Genomic DNA, 19,777 nt, shown 5'->3' with positions numbered 1-19,777 from the left:
ACCTGTTCCCTGCTCTATAGCAGCTCATGTTCCCCTACTGAGCCATTTACAGTTTTCTCATTGCATTTAGCAGCCCATGCTATTCTAGTCTAGTTTCCCATATGGCTCACCACCTTTCTTATATCCTACTAGCAACATGGTACGCTATACGCTACACTTATTTAGCAGGCTGTACTCATATGGTTGGGAGAGGAGCTTTGAAAAATGTGCCTAGGAAGAGTGCATTATTTATTCTTCGTTAGTATCTTTGCACTGTGAGTCTGGACCTGCATGGGGATACAGAACTATTCAGTCTTTTCATCAGAAGTGCTTTGCAGAAACCTTGAACAATTATTACAAAATTACAATAATAAACTTCAAGAAAGCATAGGATAAGCATGAGGATCCCTAATGGCAGAGATGAGAGAAATGAGGGTAAAGTCGGAGATCAAGTAGGACCTGTAACAGGCAGGAAAATTGGATAGAATAAAAAGGCTTTGCAGAAATTATTTGTTCAATTCTATGAAATTTTAATGCTGGTGAAAGATGGAGAAAGCTGTCAGAATATTCACATAACTTGCACAGACCTAGTAGCAGCAGAGTGGAGCTCTCCTAACACACTGATCTGCTGATGTCCCTGCAAAGCCTCATGAGGGAGACTACGGCTATCAAAGTGTATTAACTATCAACCTCAACCAAATTAGAACTGGAAACCTGTAATTATTGTTGCCACCATATGACCTCCAATGGGAAGCTGTTCGATGCATTCACCAACTTATGGACAGCAGTATTGTATAATATGACTCCTGTGTCTACCTCCTTTGAACCTCATATCAGGATCCTTGTCATAGACCTTCCTTTCCTCTGAAACTTGGTTGCCTCATATGCATTAGTTATTCTTGTGAGGTAATCCTAATGTTTGTCATACCATGCTCCCTTCTCTAAGATTATACATATTAAATCCCACCTCATATAGCTTATTTATTATTTATTTAAAATATTTATTATACACTAATATTACCAAACTGTAAATGAAGTACAAATCTCATAAGGAAAAACACAAAATCATAACATAACTTAGGAGTCATCATGGACGATCAACTAAACCTAAAGAGATTCGTCTATAACACTGCTAAGGAGGGCTTTTATAAATTACAAGTCCTTAAACGCCTCAGACCACTACTGCACTTCCAAGACTACAGATCAGTACTCCAAGCAATCATTTTCTCGAAAATCGATTATTGCAATTCTTTGCTAATCGGCATTCCAGCTAACACCCATAAACCCCTTCAAATGCTGCAGAACGCCGCAGCCAGGATACTGACCAAGACCAACAGGAGAGATCATATTACCCCCATTTTGAGGGACCTACATTGGTTCCCAATTAAGTACAGAATCTTATACAAAACACTAACAATCATTCAAAAAACCATACACAAGGGCAGTCCTCTTGAACTCAACTTTCCTCTTCTACTTCATCTACCAACCAGACCAACGAGAACAGCTTACAAAAACACTCTCCAAACAAAACACGTCAAAACTTCGCTAAGCAAAAGTGCCTTGTCTTCAGCAGGTCCATCAATCTGGAACTCCCTACCTTCTTTTCTCCGGTCAGAACATTGCCCAATCAACTTCAAAAAGAGACTAAAAACCTGGCTATTCGAACAAGCGTTCTAATCATGATAATAAGTCACATCAACGCCCACGCACTAGCAAATAATCTATCCAAAGACTCTCAACCAAGCTTGAAACATAACACATTACAATTAAGATAATTTTCAGTTTCTCCATCATCTATTATGTTATAAGTTATTTTACCCATGTATTCTGTTCCATGTTTTTAAGACCCTGTTCTATGTAACTTGCACTCTTCATGCATGTCTTTTTCAGTTACAATGTAAACCAAGCTGATATGCAAATTCTGCATGAATCCCGGTAAATAAAAATGTTAAATAACAAATTTAAATAACGCAGACTGCACCAGTTTGGTAATCTTCCCCTGGACTGTCTCTGCTCTATCCATATCTTTTTGCAGATGCAGCCTCCAGAATTTGATCCAATCTACTTAGATGAGATCTCACTAGGATTTTGTACAGAGCTATCTTCACCTCCTTTTTCCTGTTGGTTATGCTTCTCTGTATGTACTCTAAAGTTTCACTGGTTCTTACCACTACTTTGTCACATTCTTTAGCAACCTCAATGTCATCTGATTATGATCACTTCCTGATCTACAGGGCTAGCTTTTGGGGTATGTGATATGTGCGACTGCAGAGCGCACTATGCCCGAGAGGATGCCGGAACTCTCTTCCCTAGTGGCGTCCCTTTGCAGTATTAATTCTGGCTGCAGGCAGCAGCCGCTGCAAATGGGCCAGAGCTGACGCCCTGGTGCAGAATGCTGGTGCCTCCTGAAGAGCTTGGGGGGAGAGTACATGCAGGAGACAAAGCTATTCGGTGCCCCCAACTGTGTGAAGTAGATCATTTCTGGAATCTTCACAGGCTTTTGTGGCCTGCGTGCGAGCCACCAAGGTAAGGCAGAAGAATAGGGGAGCCACTGTCATGGACCAAGAAATTTCAGCCGCAGGAAGGGGGAAGAGTGACACCAGAAGGGAGACAGTGACTTGAAATCAGGCTGCTGAGAGGGAAGAGTGGAAAGAGAGAGAACTTGTAGCCCAGTAGAGGTTGGGCTAGGTAAAGCTGCTTCTGAGCACTTAGCTGTGGGGCAGTAAGCTGTTAGTTCTAAACTCTGTGCAGGGAGAAGTTGCTGCTGAGCACTGGGATGGGGGTGTGAAGCCTCTGCTGAGCATACCTAGGGGGGGGGAGGGTCAGAAAGAAGGGGGTTGGGGCATACTCGTGCTGAATAGGGGGAAGGGAGGAGTGCTGGTAAAGAGGAAGCTGTTGGTCACTTTGGGTGAGGTAAAGTGCTGGGTAGAAGGTGGGTACACGGAGGACACTGGGTGAGTGCAGAGGATACTGATGCAGGACAAGAGGGTAGGACAGGATACAGAATGGTCAGGGGAATATTAGTGCAGGTCATAATGGGAGGAGGTTAAACTAGTGCATGAGATGGGATGGAAGGTATGTTTATTTTTCACGGGCGAGTGGGGGCCAAAATCAGTTTTCGCACAGGGCGCCGATTGGCCTAGACCAGCCCTGTTGATCCTCCTCTTTTTTGGTGCATATCAGAATCTCAAACTCCATTTTGTATTGCTCCCTGTGGTTTCTGCACCCCAAATGCATGGCAATGCCCCTCTTTTTGCATTACATCTTAGTTACCAAACTCTGACCCTACTCAAAAGACTTTTAGATCGTTTCCCTCAAATTTTCACGCTTCAGCAGAGCAGATCATAATGTCCTTTGCACAAAGACAAGCATTCCAACTAGCTGCTCTCCACCTGAAATATATATATATATATTTATGAAAATATTGAACATACTGGACTATCAAAACATTTGTCCTGACATTGTAGGGAAGAAGTCTTCTAACTCTAGCTACACAAAGCTGGGTTCCATATCGTGAGTAACCACTTAGGAAAAGGATCTCTCCCTGTACCACATATGGGAAACTATCATCACTTTAGGTGTGACTCTTAATTCTGCACTCAGTTTATCTTCTCGTATTTCTAAGCTGTTACAGAAATCCTATTTCTTCTTGTGATTCATTAGATGGCTCCAACCATTTTTAGATCCTTCAGACTTGAAACTTATTACTCAAGCCTTGCTACTATGGAAAATCCCATGAGTAGAACTTATCCAAGAGGTCCCTTAGCCTGGCTTTCTATACTTCTGTTTTTACCAATTTAAAAGCTTTGAAGAAAAATTTTTAATCACTTCAAAAACAGAAGGCAGTTAGCTTACTTCCTTATTTTATTATCTGATCGTGCATACACAGACAATACAGGCCATCAGCTGTGACCCAATATTCAAGAGTTCTCCTGATGCAGTAACATTGTACACCTTATAAATGATCGTAAGATACTGATAACAAGTGCTGGACAAATCAACGGTCAGCATATCATACTCTACATGAATATATGTATCAATATTCATTGAATTCCAAGAACCTTATACTAAATTCAATGTAACTAAAACCTGTGCATAATCTTACATTTTTCCTAAGAAATTACAGTTAACTTTTTGGAGTAAATAACTCTAAATACCTCCATATATGGTTAGGTTTCTGCTCTAAAGATTATATAAATATATAATTCCTAGCATACTGTAGCTACATCATTTTCAGTACTTCTGCTTTTAGCTGTTATTAGCTAGGCCCAAAGCACAGTTCCAGTTTTTATGATAGCAGTGAAGCCTGAAATCCAGAGATTTACCACAGCTCCCCTTCTTTTTATGTTATTTGTCATAAACCTAAACTAAACTACTGACAACTCCTAGGGAAGATTTCCCTGCAGCCACTCAGTTCTGTGGTAACTTAACAGTGAAGATGTCTCAGGAAATTCTAGGAGTGATGGAGGCAGTAGAAAGGTGTCAACCCCCATGATGATAGTAGAAGAAACCAAGGAGGCATTCTTTCTGCAGAAAGACATAAGGTATTAAACAAAACAGACATATCATTATTAGTCCAACAAGAATCAAAAGTGTAAAGTAAGCAATTTTCTTTTCCAATCCTCCCAATAAATCCCCAATTCCTAGAACATCCCAGTTCCCATTAATCTGTAAACCACCCATACTCAGTGCATGGTCCTGATTAGCTAAATATCTCCGGGTAAGGACAAATTTTTGAATGTCCCCTTGTTTATCAATATAAATGCAGCAAGTAGTATTAATCACTTGACAAACACCACCTTCTTTGGCTAGCACCATGTCCAAGGCCATCCGATTATTCAGGACAGCTTCGGAAAGGGAGGAAACTTCTTACTGAAGGGCATTTATGGTTATACTACTTTGATTTGCTTTTGTCTTCGATGATGGAGGTTGGTGAACTGAGGATGGACAGAGAAGTGGGGAACCATATGGCCTAAAGCCCTGTTACCAGTGATGAAATACAAACCCACAGGGTAATATGGCCCATGAGGATAGCAAGTCAGCTGTCCTTGCCCACCATATTGATTATCCATTCTAACATAAGGATCATCCATCTGGGTCCAGAGGCTGAGGAACATAGAAAGGGGTTGTAAAGAAGCATTAGCAGGCAAAGTACAATTGTCTTCTGTGTTGGAGGTATTTGGTAGGGGCAAATAGATTTCCTTGAGCTCTTGCCCCAAGGAATTCTGGACTGTCTTCTGGTAGGACCAGTTGACATAAGGATCAAAAACAGGATTTTATGGGAAACCACATCAGACAGGTAGAATTATTTTCCTGGACATTGGGAAGAGTGACATTTCCATCCTGATGTGCAAATTCATCCTGTATGCTTAGTAGATATAGTCAGAAGTATTAGTAGCTGATGTTGGAGAGGAGGAATGGTTGTGTCAGAGCTGGAAACACACTCAGCTGGTTTGGAGACATCAGGTAAGGTAATAGGAGTATGAGGGACTGGCCGGACAGTTGTAGAATTTATTGCTAGAGGATGTGGTCAAGGCATCTAGCAAAACAGGTGTAAAAGGGGTTTGGATAAGTTCCTGTAGGAAAAATCCATAAATTATTATTCTCTCCCCCCTATCTTGACCCTCCCCAGCTCTCTCTCTCTCTGTTCTCCTCAGCAAAACCTCTATCTTTTCCTATCTGCCCCTCTACAAGGCTTGAATCCCTCTCCAGTTCTCTCTCTGCTCCCCCCCCCCCAATTCTTTCTCTCCACTCCAGCAAAATCTTAGTTTTTCTATCTGCTCACCCAAAGTTGACTTCTTGGGGGGGGGGATCAAACTCCCCCCTCCTCCAGTTCTCCCCTCACCCAGCAAGCCACTTAGCTTTCCCAATTTGTTCTCCCCTCCCCCCAAGCTTTCTGGCTATCTGCCACTCTCTTATACAACACTCAGCTCTTTCCTACTTCCCCCAAGCTCAAGCTGATGGTCTACTTCTCTTGTTAAGGTTCCAATGGATCCCATGGCTCCCTCCTTTGTTTGGGCTGAGCGGGCCAAAGCTGAGACTGCAGAATCATCTCTGGTCTGTGTGGGCCATTGTCAACTCTTCCAACTCTCTTACGGTCTGCTTAGGGCAGCCCACTTCTGCTTCTTTCTCACTTCCAGCTGTCACCAATGCTATTTTTTTTCTCTCTCCCGACGTGTGCAGCTCTCCGCTGCTGCTGCTACTTACCTGATCCCTACACCTAATTTCTGTAGTGCAAATGTAGAATTCTGTGCAGGAGGGGAATTCTGCATAAATTCTGTGCAAGTGTGGAATGCAGAATTTCTTCCAGGAGTAGTTATCATGCGGCATGGTTTAACAGTATTTATATTTCTCCTTTTCATTTCTAGGTGGTCTCTACAGTCTCTGTCCTCTTATTGGATAGACTAACCAGATGGTGCAGGTGGCCTTTGCCTGCCCCTTCAGCATCACTGGTTGGGCAGCAGAGGCTGCCGCTGTAACAGTAGCCGCCTGCCTTCCCTCTCTGGTCGAGGGCATTCTGCCTCGGTGGCACTCCCAGGTCTGACTGGCCACATTGGACCTCCCAAGCCACAAATGTAGAATGCTACAGCCTGAGGTTGTAATTTTATTTATTCAGACTTAGGTTGACGGGGAGAGGAGGCATTGTAAGAGTCAGACCAAGCAAAATAACTTAGATTCGGTGCTGTCAGATTTTGTTTTGCTCACCCTCACTCTTTCCCCCTCCTTTTTTGCCCACAAACCACTTGTAATTTCAGACAGTTTGCCGATAAGCATCTCCACACTCCCATCATTTGCAGATCATAGCTAGCGACCTTCCTCCTCTAACCCCCTCCTCAAACCCACTAATGCAAACAGGCTGGGGCGAAAACATGGCAAGCATCAAAGTTATTCTGTGGCTGAGGCTGCTATCAATCCTCTGATTCCCTGTTTTCTGCATTTATTTGTTTATTTTTTGGATTTTATTTTAAGAGAGGAACAGAATTTGTCATTATTGTAAACCAATGATTTTGGAGACTAGAGTTTCAACGACTTTAACTCTGGTCGAGAGAGAAGGCAAAATGACACATCCTTTTCCATTTACATGTTTAAATTTATGGTAACCTTCACCCTTCCTCAACCCCACCAACACACCACACGCTTTTACCCCCTCTCCCCCCCCCCCCCCCCCAACTCAGGCACGCTCTGCCAATTAAAACCAAAGCGAGGGGGAGGGGGGACGAGAGAGAGGAGGGAAAACCTGAGTGTTGCCAGATCTTAAAGCATGTCGCCCCTCGGCTTGGAATTCTAAAAATAGCAGCTGGTTGCATTCCTGCTTCTTAAAACTTTATTTACTCAGTTTTTTATTGTAGGGGGAGAAGTCTGGAGTTGTTTTGGAGACCGTTCTAACTCCAGGATGACGTCACCGTGATCTCCTAGTATCTCTGTCTCCATCCTTGTTAGGCTTTTCCTGCTCTGTCTCCCTCAGTCTTGCTCCCCTGTCTGGGCTCCTTCTCCTTCTCCACAACCCTCTAGGGACTCTGATCATTTCTTCTGGTGTTTTATTTTGTTTTCCAGCATTAATTTTCCTTCTCATTTCTCTCCCTCACGCTATTTTCTTTTTACTTGTCTCTGTTGCTCTTTTTCTTGTCAGTTCTTTTTATAGGATCTCCTTGCCCAGAAACAAAACAAAAAAAAACCTGATGATGGGCTTTGAGATATTCTTAGACATCTGGGGTCAATTTTCTGCTTATTTCTGTTAGATTAGCTAGAATCCCTTTATTTTGCAGCATGCAGGCATCTGATTTTTTCATTCTTATTATTAGCAATCTGGTTTTTTTTCTTTTCTACTTGGAGAGGATGAAATGAATGGTTGTAAATCTTTCAATATCATCACATGCAATCTTCTTCTTCCAAACATGAAACCACACACATCTACTCAATTTCTTGTTATAAGGAAATGCAGTACTGGTTGAATGGGCCTTTCTAATCACTCTTCAGCTAAACTAGACCCCAAAATACTTTGTCATTTATAATACTTCAGAAATATGCAGATAGCTGCCTCAGAGCTAGAAAACCTGTCTACTGGTTCTAGTGCATGATCTGGTATGATAGATTTCAAAGTGGCTGAATTTTGGCTGGATAGCAGCTTTTCTGGCCCAGCCTGCAACAGTTTTATGCCTGTGGTTCAATCTAACAATGCTTTTTAATTTAATTTTTTTTTGTTTTCATTTGGAAATCCAGTTCCAAAGTGACCCCATAATTTCTTCTCTGCTTTATTGGATAAAAATATTCTCAGCCTCTCCTCTCTATTGGGTCCCCTATTCGAATACATTTGAATGGTCTCCCGGGTCCTCATTAAACATTGACAACGGTTGTGCATGGCCAGCAATGAAACTCATGCAGAGGAGAATGTACAGTGATACTGGAGGAATTAGCCTGGAGCTGAGCTGGACATGTGCATTACTGACCACACTGTAATGGGTGTAGTGGATGGTGGACCCTTAGTGCTGAGGTACGGTTGGTGACAGAGCCGCGCTCGGCAGACCACGTGGGATCTCCTGGGCTGGCCTGGGCGGCAAATCCCCAGGCCGGTTGTCATCGGGAATCCGCCCCTGCAGATATGTACTCCTGTGCATGATTTCTTTTTAGCTGACTTCTGAATTTCGTAAAACTGAAGAAGTTATCACCACCCTGTAGTTTTGTTAAACTGAGAAATAGGGAGATAATCAGGCCAATTCAATAAAGTCTGCGGGAGAGCCAGCGCTCCGAGGCCCAGGCACCTCTCCTGAGCGCGATTTTTTATTTAAATTAGGGTCCACGCTAATAAGGAGGCGCCAGGGACACTAGCACTTCCCTAGCGCCTCCTTATTGACGGAAGCGGCGGCTGTCAACGGGTCTGACAGCGGATGCTTAATTTTACCAGCGTTGGTTGTCGATCCCGCTGACAGCTACGGGTTTGGAAAACAGATGCCGGCAAAGTGAGCGTCCATTTTCCGGGCCGCGGGCAGACTTTTTTTTTTTTTTTTTTTAAATTTTTGGGGCCTCCGACTTAATATTACTAGGATATTAAGTCAGAGGGTGTACAGAAAAGCAGTTTTTTCTGCTTTTCTGTACACTTGCCCGGTGCCGTCTGAAATTAACTCCTGCCTTTGGCAGGCATTAATTTCTGAGAGTAAAATGTGCGGCTTGGCTGCACATTTTACTTTCTGTATTGCGGGTGACTAACTAATAGGCTCATCAACATGCATTTGCATGTGATGAGCGCTTTTAGTTTTGGGGGGGTTGGCCACACATTTTCCATGAGCTATTACCCCTTACAGTATAAGGGGTAATAATAGTGCGTCAAAAACGCGCAGCCAAACGGGGGCTAAACAGTGTGCTCGGCCGAGTGCACCGTTCTGTATTGGCCTGAATGTGACTTGATCAAGTTCACATAGCGTGTCACTGCCATAGCAAGATTTGAACTGGTGCATCTCATGAACTCTCCTTTTTTGCAGTCCACATCTACTCTGAACACTAGGCCCATATCTCCTCCTCGTGGACTTTTATACAACATCTGACTCCAGGTAATAAAATAAAAATCGTTGCACTGAACTATCAGGTTTCCAAAGCGTAAGTAGGAAAAGAGTGGGCTATGACGAAGGAGAAGTCTTGGCTCATGATTGCAACTCTCATGTGACCTTGGGCAAGTCACTGTATTGCCCTGTGCTTCCAGGATTCAGATGAAAATGGTCTCTTGGTTTTCCAAGAAACAAGTAGCATTTATTGCTGTTTCTGTTACTTTTCCCGACCCAGTGAACTCCCCAGCTGTAGTGCTATCCATTTTCTTTAGCTGATGAGCAGCAAACGAGAGGGGACTGGAGCAGTGAAATAGTGGCCTTTCACCCAAGACTGGCCAGGTCATGATGTCTTGTCTTCCTGCCTTTTCGGCAGCACAGGTTTTGTATCTCTAACCTGGAGGCTGCAGTGCTCTAGAACTTAGTATTGTTCAGCAGGTATCAAATAATGCTGGGATCTTTTATCAACGGGCTACTATGTCCCAATACCAGAAAAGTCAAAACCATAAGAACATAAGAAATTGCCATACTGGGTCAGACCAAGGGTCCATCAAGCCCAGCATCCTGTTCCCACAGTGACAAATCCAGGAAACAAGTACCTGGCAAGTACCTAAAAACTAAGTATATCCCATGCTACTAATGCTAGTAATAGCAGTGGTTATTCCCTAAGTCAACTAAGTATCCTCTTCTGACTTCTCCTCCAAGAACTTATTCAAACCTTTTTTAAACCCAGCTTCACTGAGGGGCAGATTTTAAAAGCCCTACACGTGCCGAGCCTATTTTGCGTAGGCCCAGCGAAACGTGCAAGCCTCGGGACGTGCATATGTCCCAGGGCTTGGAAAAAGGGGTGGGGTGGGAGCATGGTCAGAGGCCTCCATATAGGGCCTCTTGGCCGGGGGATTGCACGCCGGCACTTGGCGGGGAAGGGAGAGGAAGATGGGGGGAGGGGGCGGAAGGAAAGTTCCCTCCGGATTTCGGAGCGGCCTCGTAGGGACCAGGGAAAGCCATCGGGGCTCCCCTAGGGCTCGGCGCGCGCAAGGTACACAAGTGTGCAACCTCTTGTGCGCGCCAACCCCGGATTTTATAACATGCGCGCACTGCGTGCGCCTGTTATAAAATTGGGCATAGGTTTGTGCGTGCAGGGTTGCGCGCACAAATATACGCTCGTGCGTAGGTATTAAAATTCGGCCCTAACTGCATTAACCACATCCTCTGTCAACAAATTCCATAGCTTAATTATGCATTGAGTGAAAGAATTTTCTCTGATTAGTTTTAAATGTGGTACTTCCTAAATTCATGGAGTGCCCCTTGGTCCTTCTATTCTCCAAAAGAGTAAATAATCAATTCACATTTACCCTTTCTGGACATCTCATGATTTTATATACCTCTATCATATCCCCCCTCTGCTGTCTCTTCTCCAAGCTGAACAGTCCTAACCTCTTTAGTCTTTCCTCATAGGGGAACTGTTCCATCCCCTTTATCATTTTGGTTGCCCTTCTCTGTACCTTCTCCAGTGCAACTATATCTTTTTTTGAGATGTGGCGACCAGAACTCTATACAGTGCTCAGAGTGTGGTATCACCATGGAGCAATACAGAGGCATTATGACATTTTTCATTTTATTCACTATTCCCTTCCTAATAATTCCTAACATTGTTTGTTTTTTTGACTGCAGCAGCACACTGAGCTGACAATTTCAATGTATTATCCACTATGATGCCTAGATCTTTTTCCTGGGTGGTAGCTCCTAATATGTATTTATTTATTTATTTTGAATTCTTATATACCGACATTCCTGTATGAAATACAGATCACACCGGTTTACAGTACAACAGAACAGTCGCGGGTGGGCGATACATTAAACATTAAGTTAAAACATTAAGTTAAGATAAGTTACATTAAATAAACATGAGACCATTCAATGGAAACAATTGGGAGAGCCATTAAACATTCGAACATAAAATGTAATATGGAACCTAACATCGTGTAACTGCAGCATACGTTATTTTTCCCTACATGCATCACCTTGTACTTGTCCACGTTAAATTTCATCTGCCATTTGGATGCCCAATCTTCCAGTTTTGCAAGGTCCTCCTGCAATTTATCACAATCTGCTTGTGATTTAACTACTCTGAATAATTTTGTATCTGCAAATTTGATAACCTCAGCCATCGTATTCCTTTCCAGATCATTTATAAATATATTGAAAAGCCCTGGTCCAAGTACAGATCCTTGAGGCACTCCATGGTTTACCCTTTCCACCTTAAAAATTGACCATTTAATCCTACTCTCTGTTTCCTGTCTTTTAACCAGTTTGTAATCAATGAAAGGACATCTCCTCCTATTCCATGCATTTTACATATCTTAGAACCCTCACATGAAGGACTTTGTCAGATGCCTTCTGAAAATCCAAATACACTGCATCTACCGGTTCACCTTTATCCACATGTTTATTAAGCCCTTCAAAAAAATGAAGCAGATTTGAGAGGCAAGACTTCCCTTGGGTAAATCAATGCTGACTGTGTCCCATTAAGCCCTGTCTTTCTATATGCTCTATGATTTTGATCTTTAGAATAGTTTCCACTATTTTCCCGGCACTAAAATCAGGCTCACTGATAAGTAAGTGATAGCTGAGAAATTACAGAATACCAATAAAACATGTATTTGTTAGTGTTTACAGATTGAGCCATCACAGAGATAGAAGCAATATTTGTGAAGATTTTCTCATCACATCAGGTCTTTGCATGTGGATCCTCAAATGGCCACTTCTCAGATACTACCACAGCTTTTCGATGTCTTGCTTCTCTGAATACCAGTTAATCCATCAGGTTTTCTTTCTTCTCCCTCCTTGACCATTTGGTTTCTTGGTTTGTAATTCTCTTTACTTCAGATGCTACAGTCTCAGACCGGGTACATACATACATAATTTTTAAAAATGTTTGTAGCGGGTGATATTTATTTTTCCAAAACAATCGGTGATTGGTATTTCACAGCCTTTTATCTATCTTAATTATCTATCAGAAGCTCTTTCTTTTTGTGATGCTTACCTAGAAGAGTCTTTTAATGAATGGAGCTTCCTTGCCACAAGGTTTCTTTCTATTTAACTAGTTGGTACCGGAAAAGGCAGGGTAAATGCCGCCACTCCAATCAGCTGGTCAGAGGGTCAGAGACAGCACATCTGGAGTAGGAACTGCATTGGTGAGAGGCAGGACTGGATACTACAAACATTTATTTATTTATTTATTTATTTATTTATTTATTTATTTATTTAGAGTTTTTCTATACCGGCATTCATGATTAGAAACCACATCATGCCGGTTTACATATAACAAGGGGGTGGAAACAAAAAACGGAACATAAACAAGTGCGAAGAGATCAAAAGTTACATTACAACAAGGGTCATGAGTGTAACAGTGAGCTAGACTTCTGCCCCTGCTGGCAACAGGTGTTTGGAGACCTGCATTTTCTTCTGATGAAAAAGTCCAAAACAAAATATGGGTCCGGGTCATGGCATAAAATCACCAATGGCTGACCCCATAGCTCAGTGGCAGTGCTCTACCTTTGCATTGCAGAAAGTTTGATTTTGATTCCTAAGTCTAGTTTCTGCTTTTTGAGCTGGCTGGATTGTGGGGATGCTGTAGAAGTAGCATTCATAGCCCCTGGGGATGGGAGGGCAGGTAGTCCCAGCCATCACATAATGGCAACACCTATCAGCCATACTAAGTGTGCCCATGCTCTGGGCACCCCCGCTTTTCACTCCTCTTCTCCAAACCCCTCCCCTGTCCCTGCCCCTCTCCTCTCCCCTGCCCCTGCCCCTCTCCTCTCCCCCCTTACCCAGAACTTTTTCATTGTAAACAATTTACTTGTATATAATATTTGTATATAATTTTATTGCCTATATATAATCATATCCTCTCGCTTATAATCATATTACTTCGCTTATATTTTTCTTATACAGTAATTCCCATCATGTTTCTCCCCCCCACCACCTCCCAGTTCTCTTATCAGTTTCATTGTAAAGCCCTGTTGGCCAGTTTTATGTTACATGGAAACCAATGTGATGTTTGCTTAACGAACGTCGGTATACAAAAATTTTAAATAAATAAATAAATAAATAAATCCAGAAGGCAGTCATAGGCCTTAGCCTTGTCCAAAGACTATTGCAGTGCGATTGCACTAGAGAGGAGAATCCGAGTGGTAATCCCTGGGTAGTTATGAGTAAACAATCTTGGTGCTGTAGCCCCAACAGAGACCAGTTTCAACTGAGCCTGAAGAGCAAAACTGCTGGACTGAATAAAAAACCCAGAACATTGCTGCACTCTTTGAGGAATCTTAAAAGACCCCATCACTCCAGAATGATTGTAGTCATCCACTAACAGTTCCCATTATCAACAGAGCCGGGACCATGCATGGCTGTGCAGACACTTTTTGCAATTGATTTATAACTTTTCCCACAAATATACCTGGAATCTTCCAATAGTTTTTTCTTACAGACAAACCAGACATGACAGGGCAGGAGGGTGAAGAGATGCATAAGAAAAGTCATGGAAGAGGGAGGTCAAATCAAGACTTGTTTGTCATTTCTTCTAAGCTCGTAAGTAGAATTATTCCCCAGATTTTGTGAGTCATCAGGAAAGAAAACCGTCAAAGGGACAAGTAGGTCTTAAAAGATTCAATGAAATATATTTTAACTGAATGAATATTTGCTTTGGGAGAAACTTAATCTATTAAGCAAACAATGGGGATTGTCCTTTACAAATGCTAACCCCTGGAAGTAAATGGAGGAGTTAGGGTGGATAATGATCCAAAATTCCCCTCAGTAATTTTTTTCTTTTCTTTCCAATTTTTGGCCCCTTCTTTCTCCAGAAGATGACTCTGGTGAGATTTGTATCATTGTTGACCAATGGGTAGCAGTGGAATCTTATTTGAAAATGAATCTTTCAGTTTTGCTTTTGCTTGATTTTTCACTTGCATGGCATGCCCATGTCAGTGGCTTTCAAGCTTGTTGACAGCATATACGGTATCTGGCAACAAAAGACCCTTTTCATATTGCTGAACATCTCTCATCTCAAGGTAGAAGAGCTACTAATCTTCTTTTGGCCTTTGACAACTCCATCTATTTTTCCTCTCCATCTCTCACCTACACCCATTCATCTAACCTTTATCTACTCATCATTCTCCCTGTCTCCCAGAATCCTCTACTGACATTCCCATCTCTCCCCTTTCCGACTCTCTTCCCCTCTGAACCCACCAACCCCACAATCTTCCATCTTTTTACCCATCTCCTTTTTTCAGAACCCCATGTTCCCCCTTTCTGGATCTCTCACCTCCTTGTCCTCAACATCTCTTTGGCAGGAGCCGCCATGCTCACTGTCCCAGGTGTCCCTGCAGCTGCTTCCCCTCATTGAACACGCTCCTTTTCTAATCTGAAATGTGTTCCGTGCTGATACTGTTTGCATTAGTGTCGAGCATTAGCTGTCTCCTGGCTACAGCTTCTCTTCTAGTTCCCACAACGGCATGACTTCAGTGGCTGGCTTTCTCATGCTGACTTTAAAGAGTCTTGTCTGCCATCCCCTCATAGGGGGAAGGGAGTTGTGTACACCCTGCAATTTAAGAAACATTGCCATAATGTTCAGGGCTGCAACCAAACCACAGGGATGGCTCAGATCCCCATTGATATAAGTCCAGCTCTAATTTCTGGTTCTCGTTTGATGTGAGGCCCCACATTCATTGCAGCATCAACTCATAAACTCAGGTTTTTCAAATGACCCTAGGTCATCTCTGCTGCATGCAGGGACTCAAATGGTTGGGGTTTTTTCTAAGAATAGCAAAACTACAAATCTATAGCTGGTTACGAATCTGGCTTGGCTTGTTCTCGATGACTTGGAACCATCTAGTAAGCTCCATCTTCTTTGGGTACTGACATTATTTAACCACAGTCCATAGAGATACATCTGTAAGTCAAAACCTCTAACTGTGGGTTTGCTGGCTTTCCAAGGTAAGCACCTCCTATCACTGTGCCATTATTTTGGTCTGATGCCTCAGGGCTAATCTTCTGCCTCTGAATAGACTCATGTTACTGCTTGAGAGGGACAGCAGAGGGATCCTTGTAATTTGGCTCCTCAGCTCTGCAATTAGCTGGGCTGGCAGGCAGACACATTGTCAGAATGAATGACAAACAACAACAGAGGAGGGCTGTAATGTACCATTTAAGTATACTCTGTTGGACAGGGAATAATTAGCTGCAGGTCCTTGCTGTTGAAAGCTAATTTGCTAGAAGGATTTTTTTTTTTTTGTTTCTTGTTGTAAAGATGTGTGTTCTTGCACCTCCAAAGAAAGATAAGCTTATATGGACTAAACAACTGGCATGCTGAAGTAAACATGTCTGTTAGAGCAAGTGGGAATGTTCACCTTGAAGGAAATAGATAACAATTTGTCTTCATTTAAACACCTACACTTGTTTATTCTCCTCCAGGCAGTATCCTGGCCTCTGATCTGCTTCAGCTATTTTTTGTGAAGTTAGTTTTGTATTAAGATGGCTGCCAGACATAGGGAAAAGGTTACTTACTCCTATTTAGACTGACCTGCTTTCATTTCTCCAGGCCTGCAAAGCTTATTTATAAACTAATAGAAATGTATATATATATATTGTTTTCTGTTCCTACTGGCATTTATTAAAACAAAACAACAACAAAAAAACAAACAAACTGATGATCCACAGGCTGACGAGATTTTATTTATTTATTTTTGGCTTGACAGTTTCCTCTTGCTTCTTTGAGCTTCCAGCTCACTCAGACCCATCCAAAGCCATGATCCTTTATTCACAACTACCCAGGGATTCCCCATCCACAAGCAGGATTAAATCCGCCATAACCAGCCAGTGACATCATCTGATGGTGCTGACGTGGACCTGGCTCTCAGAGTTCAGAGGTCTTTTGGGGCAAAATGCAGGAATTTCCCATTCACGGTCACTCCCTTATGAGCCCTCAGTCTGTCGTCTTCCGAGTTACTGCATGGATGGATTTTCTACACACTCTTACATATTTTTGTTTTCTGTTTATATGTTTTGCTTGAAATTGCAAGTTGCGACTGCCCTTTTATCACCGCTACCTCGATAGCCCCTCAAAAAGAACTTTTAAGTTCTACATAAAAAAAAAAGTTACAAGAAAAAAAAAGAAGTATGGAGAAAGCAGGTGAAGAGATCTGCAGTTAGTGGGTTCAAGGACTGCAGGTGTGAGTCCCAAATGTCCTTATGCGCCTAGCCTCTCTCTCCCTCCTTTGGAGCCTCAGGCCGATTGTAGCTCAATTGGTCTCTGACTCTGATGACTTTCCCCTGGCACCTTCCAGTCCGCTGGTCCACACACTCCCCAGGGAAATCCCCTTCTTCCTAGGGCTCTCAGCCTCACCCTGCTAGACTTTCCCAGGCAGGCTATCTCCTCTGACGCCTCCCAGAGCACTTGTCCTCAGCAATTAGGACCCTCTTCTTCAACTTCTGCACTACCTGGAACCTCCTCCTCCTTAGCTGTCCGGCTACATTTCACACAGCCCTTTGACCCTTTCCGGAATAAGCTGCATAACATATGCGGCTAACTATGCTTCACCCAGAAATGCCTCCCCCGCAACGCCCCTGAATTATCCATCTAAAAATGGCTTTTGAAGATCAACCTCTGTATTTTTATAAAGGCACCCCAAGTTTACATGCTGATGGGTGCCACTGTTTGCAAGGAGGAGCAGTTCATTTACAATATGAAAACAGAACATTAATCAGTATATCATGCAGAATAAATGCGGAGGCTTGCAGGTTACCTCTGCCAGCAGAGAAACAGAGGGGGTTGCTGGGAAGTAGAAAAATGGTCTCCTCCTTGTCTTATAGTGGCATTGTGCCCTTTACTCATCCACCCGTTTCCCCGTGCCGCTGCACTCTTATTCATTAAGGGCTCAATTTTTACAGCATAGCGCTTAGGGCTGAAATCTGAGTGTATAAAGTACACGTGGACTTCTGTGCATAGATGCATGGCATGCACACACAAATGCCTGTATGGAGGCAGGTATAAATGTTGGTTCGTGCATTTACGTGCTCGCTTTTGACTTTGGTCAGTGCCCACCCTAAATCAGCCCCAGGGGATGCCTCTCTCACGTATGCATAAAAGTACATATGAGCTTGCTTCTGTGTACACTGTAATACATACAGCCCCCTCCGGGTAATTTTCTAAAGATCTATATATGCCTGTAAAAGGGGGCTTTACGTGTGTATATGCTTTTGAAAATTCACTCCTTTATGTTTACACCAAGACCGGTACACAATCTGAGTTTGCCTTCCTGCTGGTGGGCATTTTTTGGCCATTGCATGGCAACTTCTTTAACACATGGGTCCTGTTTGCAGTTAGCTTGGAAGCGTGGAATGCTTTTCTGATCCGGCTTGGATGTGAAAACAAACTGGCAGCGGCTTAGGTTGGTGCGGAGGACCCAGCATATTTGTGCATCGTCACATGAGGAAACGACCGAGGTCCAGGGAGGGAAAAAGGGCAGTGAGGAGAGCGGATTGGGGTAGTGCAGAGAACAGAGAGGCGGAGCTGATTGCTCCATTGATTAGTATTCTGCCCTGCTGCTTTTCACTGTTGTGGAGTTTGTCTAAGATCATTGCCAAGCAACGGCATTGTAAAAGTGCAACAGGCATGGGACTGCAGGCGTGCTCCGAGGCGCTCCCTCCCCCCCTCTCCCTCTTTGCTTGGTCCAGATTACAGGTGATTTGAGCCTCCCAACTTACACACCGTGCCTCTGGCACACCTAGGAGGAGGAGGAAGAAAGAGAGAGAGAGATAATGAGAAGAGGTGGGGAGGTCAAAAACGGAGCAAAGAGGAGAGAAAGGACCATAAGAAAAGTCTGAAAGCGAGAGAGAGAGGAGCTCAGATGGCAGATTAAAAAAAAAAAAAAAGAGGGGGGAGAGGATGAGCATTTCCTTTTCCAGTGGAAGAACTGTTCTTGCTGAAGCTAAGGTTTGGTTGGCTGTCCCTCTGGCTTTTTTTTTTAATTATTATTATTTTTCGGTGCACTGTCTGCAGATGTATTAGCAAGCCGTTCTTTTTTTGTTTTGTTTTGTTTTCTTCTAGACAGGGCTTACCTGCTCTCTTTCTGTCTCTGTGGGCTGCCTTGAATTCAGGAATCCCTTATGATTGCTCTCCCTCTCACCTGGTTTGTAAAGGAGGAGGAAGGGACATTTCTGTGGTGAGTTGGACCAGCCCAGGACAGCTTTTCAAAATGATCCAAATGGCATCAAGAGACAGGTGGCTTCATCCCTCCCCCAAATAGCTTCAGCTCACCCATCACACATGTCACATGGATTCATTGCTCCAGAAGAAAAGCTGAAGAGGTATTGTAATGTATGTGTTTTTGAGGTCATGTTCTTCAGCACGTTTGCTAGTCTTCTGAGATAAAAGTCAAATATGATTTTTTTTTCTAATTTTGCACTGAATAAGTTAGTGAAACAATTGTGCCTGTGTTTAGTGAAAATTGAGGCATAATTTTCTTCTTTCTGTAACCTGTGATGATGATGATGATGATGCATAAATTTCACCATGATGCGGTGCAGCTTACAAAACAGAAGGACAAAGATAGCACCAGGGGTGTGAAATATGATGACAAACCTTTCCCTGCATGAGGCAGACCCTTGGCAGTTATGAAGACACAGTCCCCTTAAGGTGTGAGACAAAGAGCTCCGGGGCACGAGCAATATGACTACAATCTTTCTCAAGAATAGGGCAAAGAAAACCTGGGACATGAGATTTGGATATAGATCATGCGGTGCGTCATAGGGATGGAACAGCTCCCCTATGAGGAAAGGCTGAAGAGGTTAGGGCTGTTCAGCTTGGAGAAGAGACGGCTGAGGGGGGGATATGATAGAGATCTTTAAGATCATGAGAGGTCTTGAACAAGTAGATGTGAATCGGTTATTTACACTTTTGAATAGTAGAAGAACTAGGGGGCATTCCATGAAGTTAGCAAGTAGCACATTTAAGACTAATCTGAGAAAATTCTTTTTTCTCAACGCACAATAAAGCTCTGGAATTTGTTGCCAGAGGATGTGGTTAGTGCAGTTAGTGCAGCTGGGTTCAAAAAAGGTTTGTATAAGTTCTTGAAGGAGAAGTCCACTAACTGCTATTAATCAAGTTTTCTTAGGGAATAGCCACTGCTATTAATTGCATCAGTAGCATGGGATCTTCTTAGTGTTTGGGTAATTGCCAGGTTCTTATGGCCTGGTTTGGC

General features: G+C 43.0%; 1 protein-coding gene across 10 annotated transcripts in view; it reads left to right on the top strand.

Annotated features, from left to right (window-relative positions):
* Positions 1 to 19,777, top strand: part of LOC115075772 (ankyrin repeat and fibronectin type-III domain-containing protein 1-like) — a 1,084,545-nt gene that overhangs the window by 648,817 nt on the left and 415,951 nt on the right. Inside the window, exon 1 of one of the 10 annotated variants that reach the window (XM_029576530.1) lies at positions 18,701 to 18,884. The exons of 8 other annotated variants lie outside the window; for them this stretch is intronic. The gene's annotated coding sequence lies outside the window, so the exon portion shown is untranslated. Of the gene's footprint in view, positions 1 to 18,700; positions 18,885 to 19,777 lie in introns of those variants that run through there. One more of the 10 variants, XM_029576531.1, reaches the window with a different exon arrangement.

The sequence above is a fragment of the Rhinatrema bivittatum genome, chromosome 14 (assembly GCF_901001135.1).
Source record: "Rhinatrema bivittatum chromosome 14, aRhiBiv1.1, whole genome shotgun sequence".
Taxonomy (NCBI): Eukaryota; Metazoa; Chordata; class Amphibia; order Gymnophiona; family Rhinatrematidae; genus Rhinatrema; species Rhinatrema bivittatum.
Note: the sequence above shows the minus strand (reverse complement) of the source record. Positions and strands in the feature narration are given on the sequence as shown.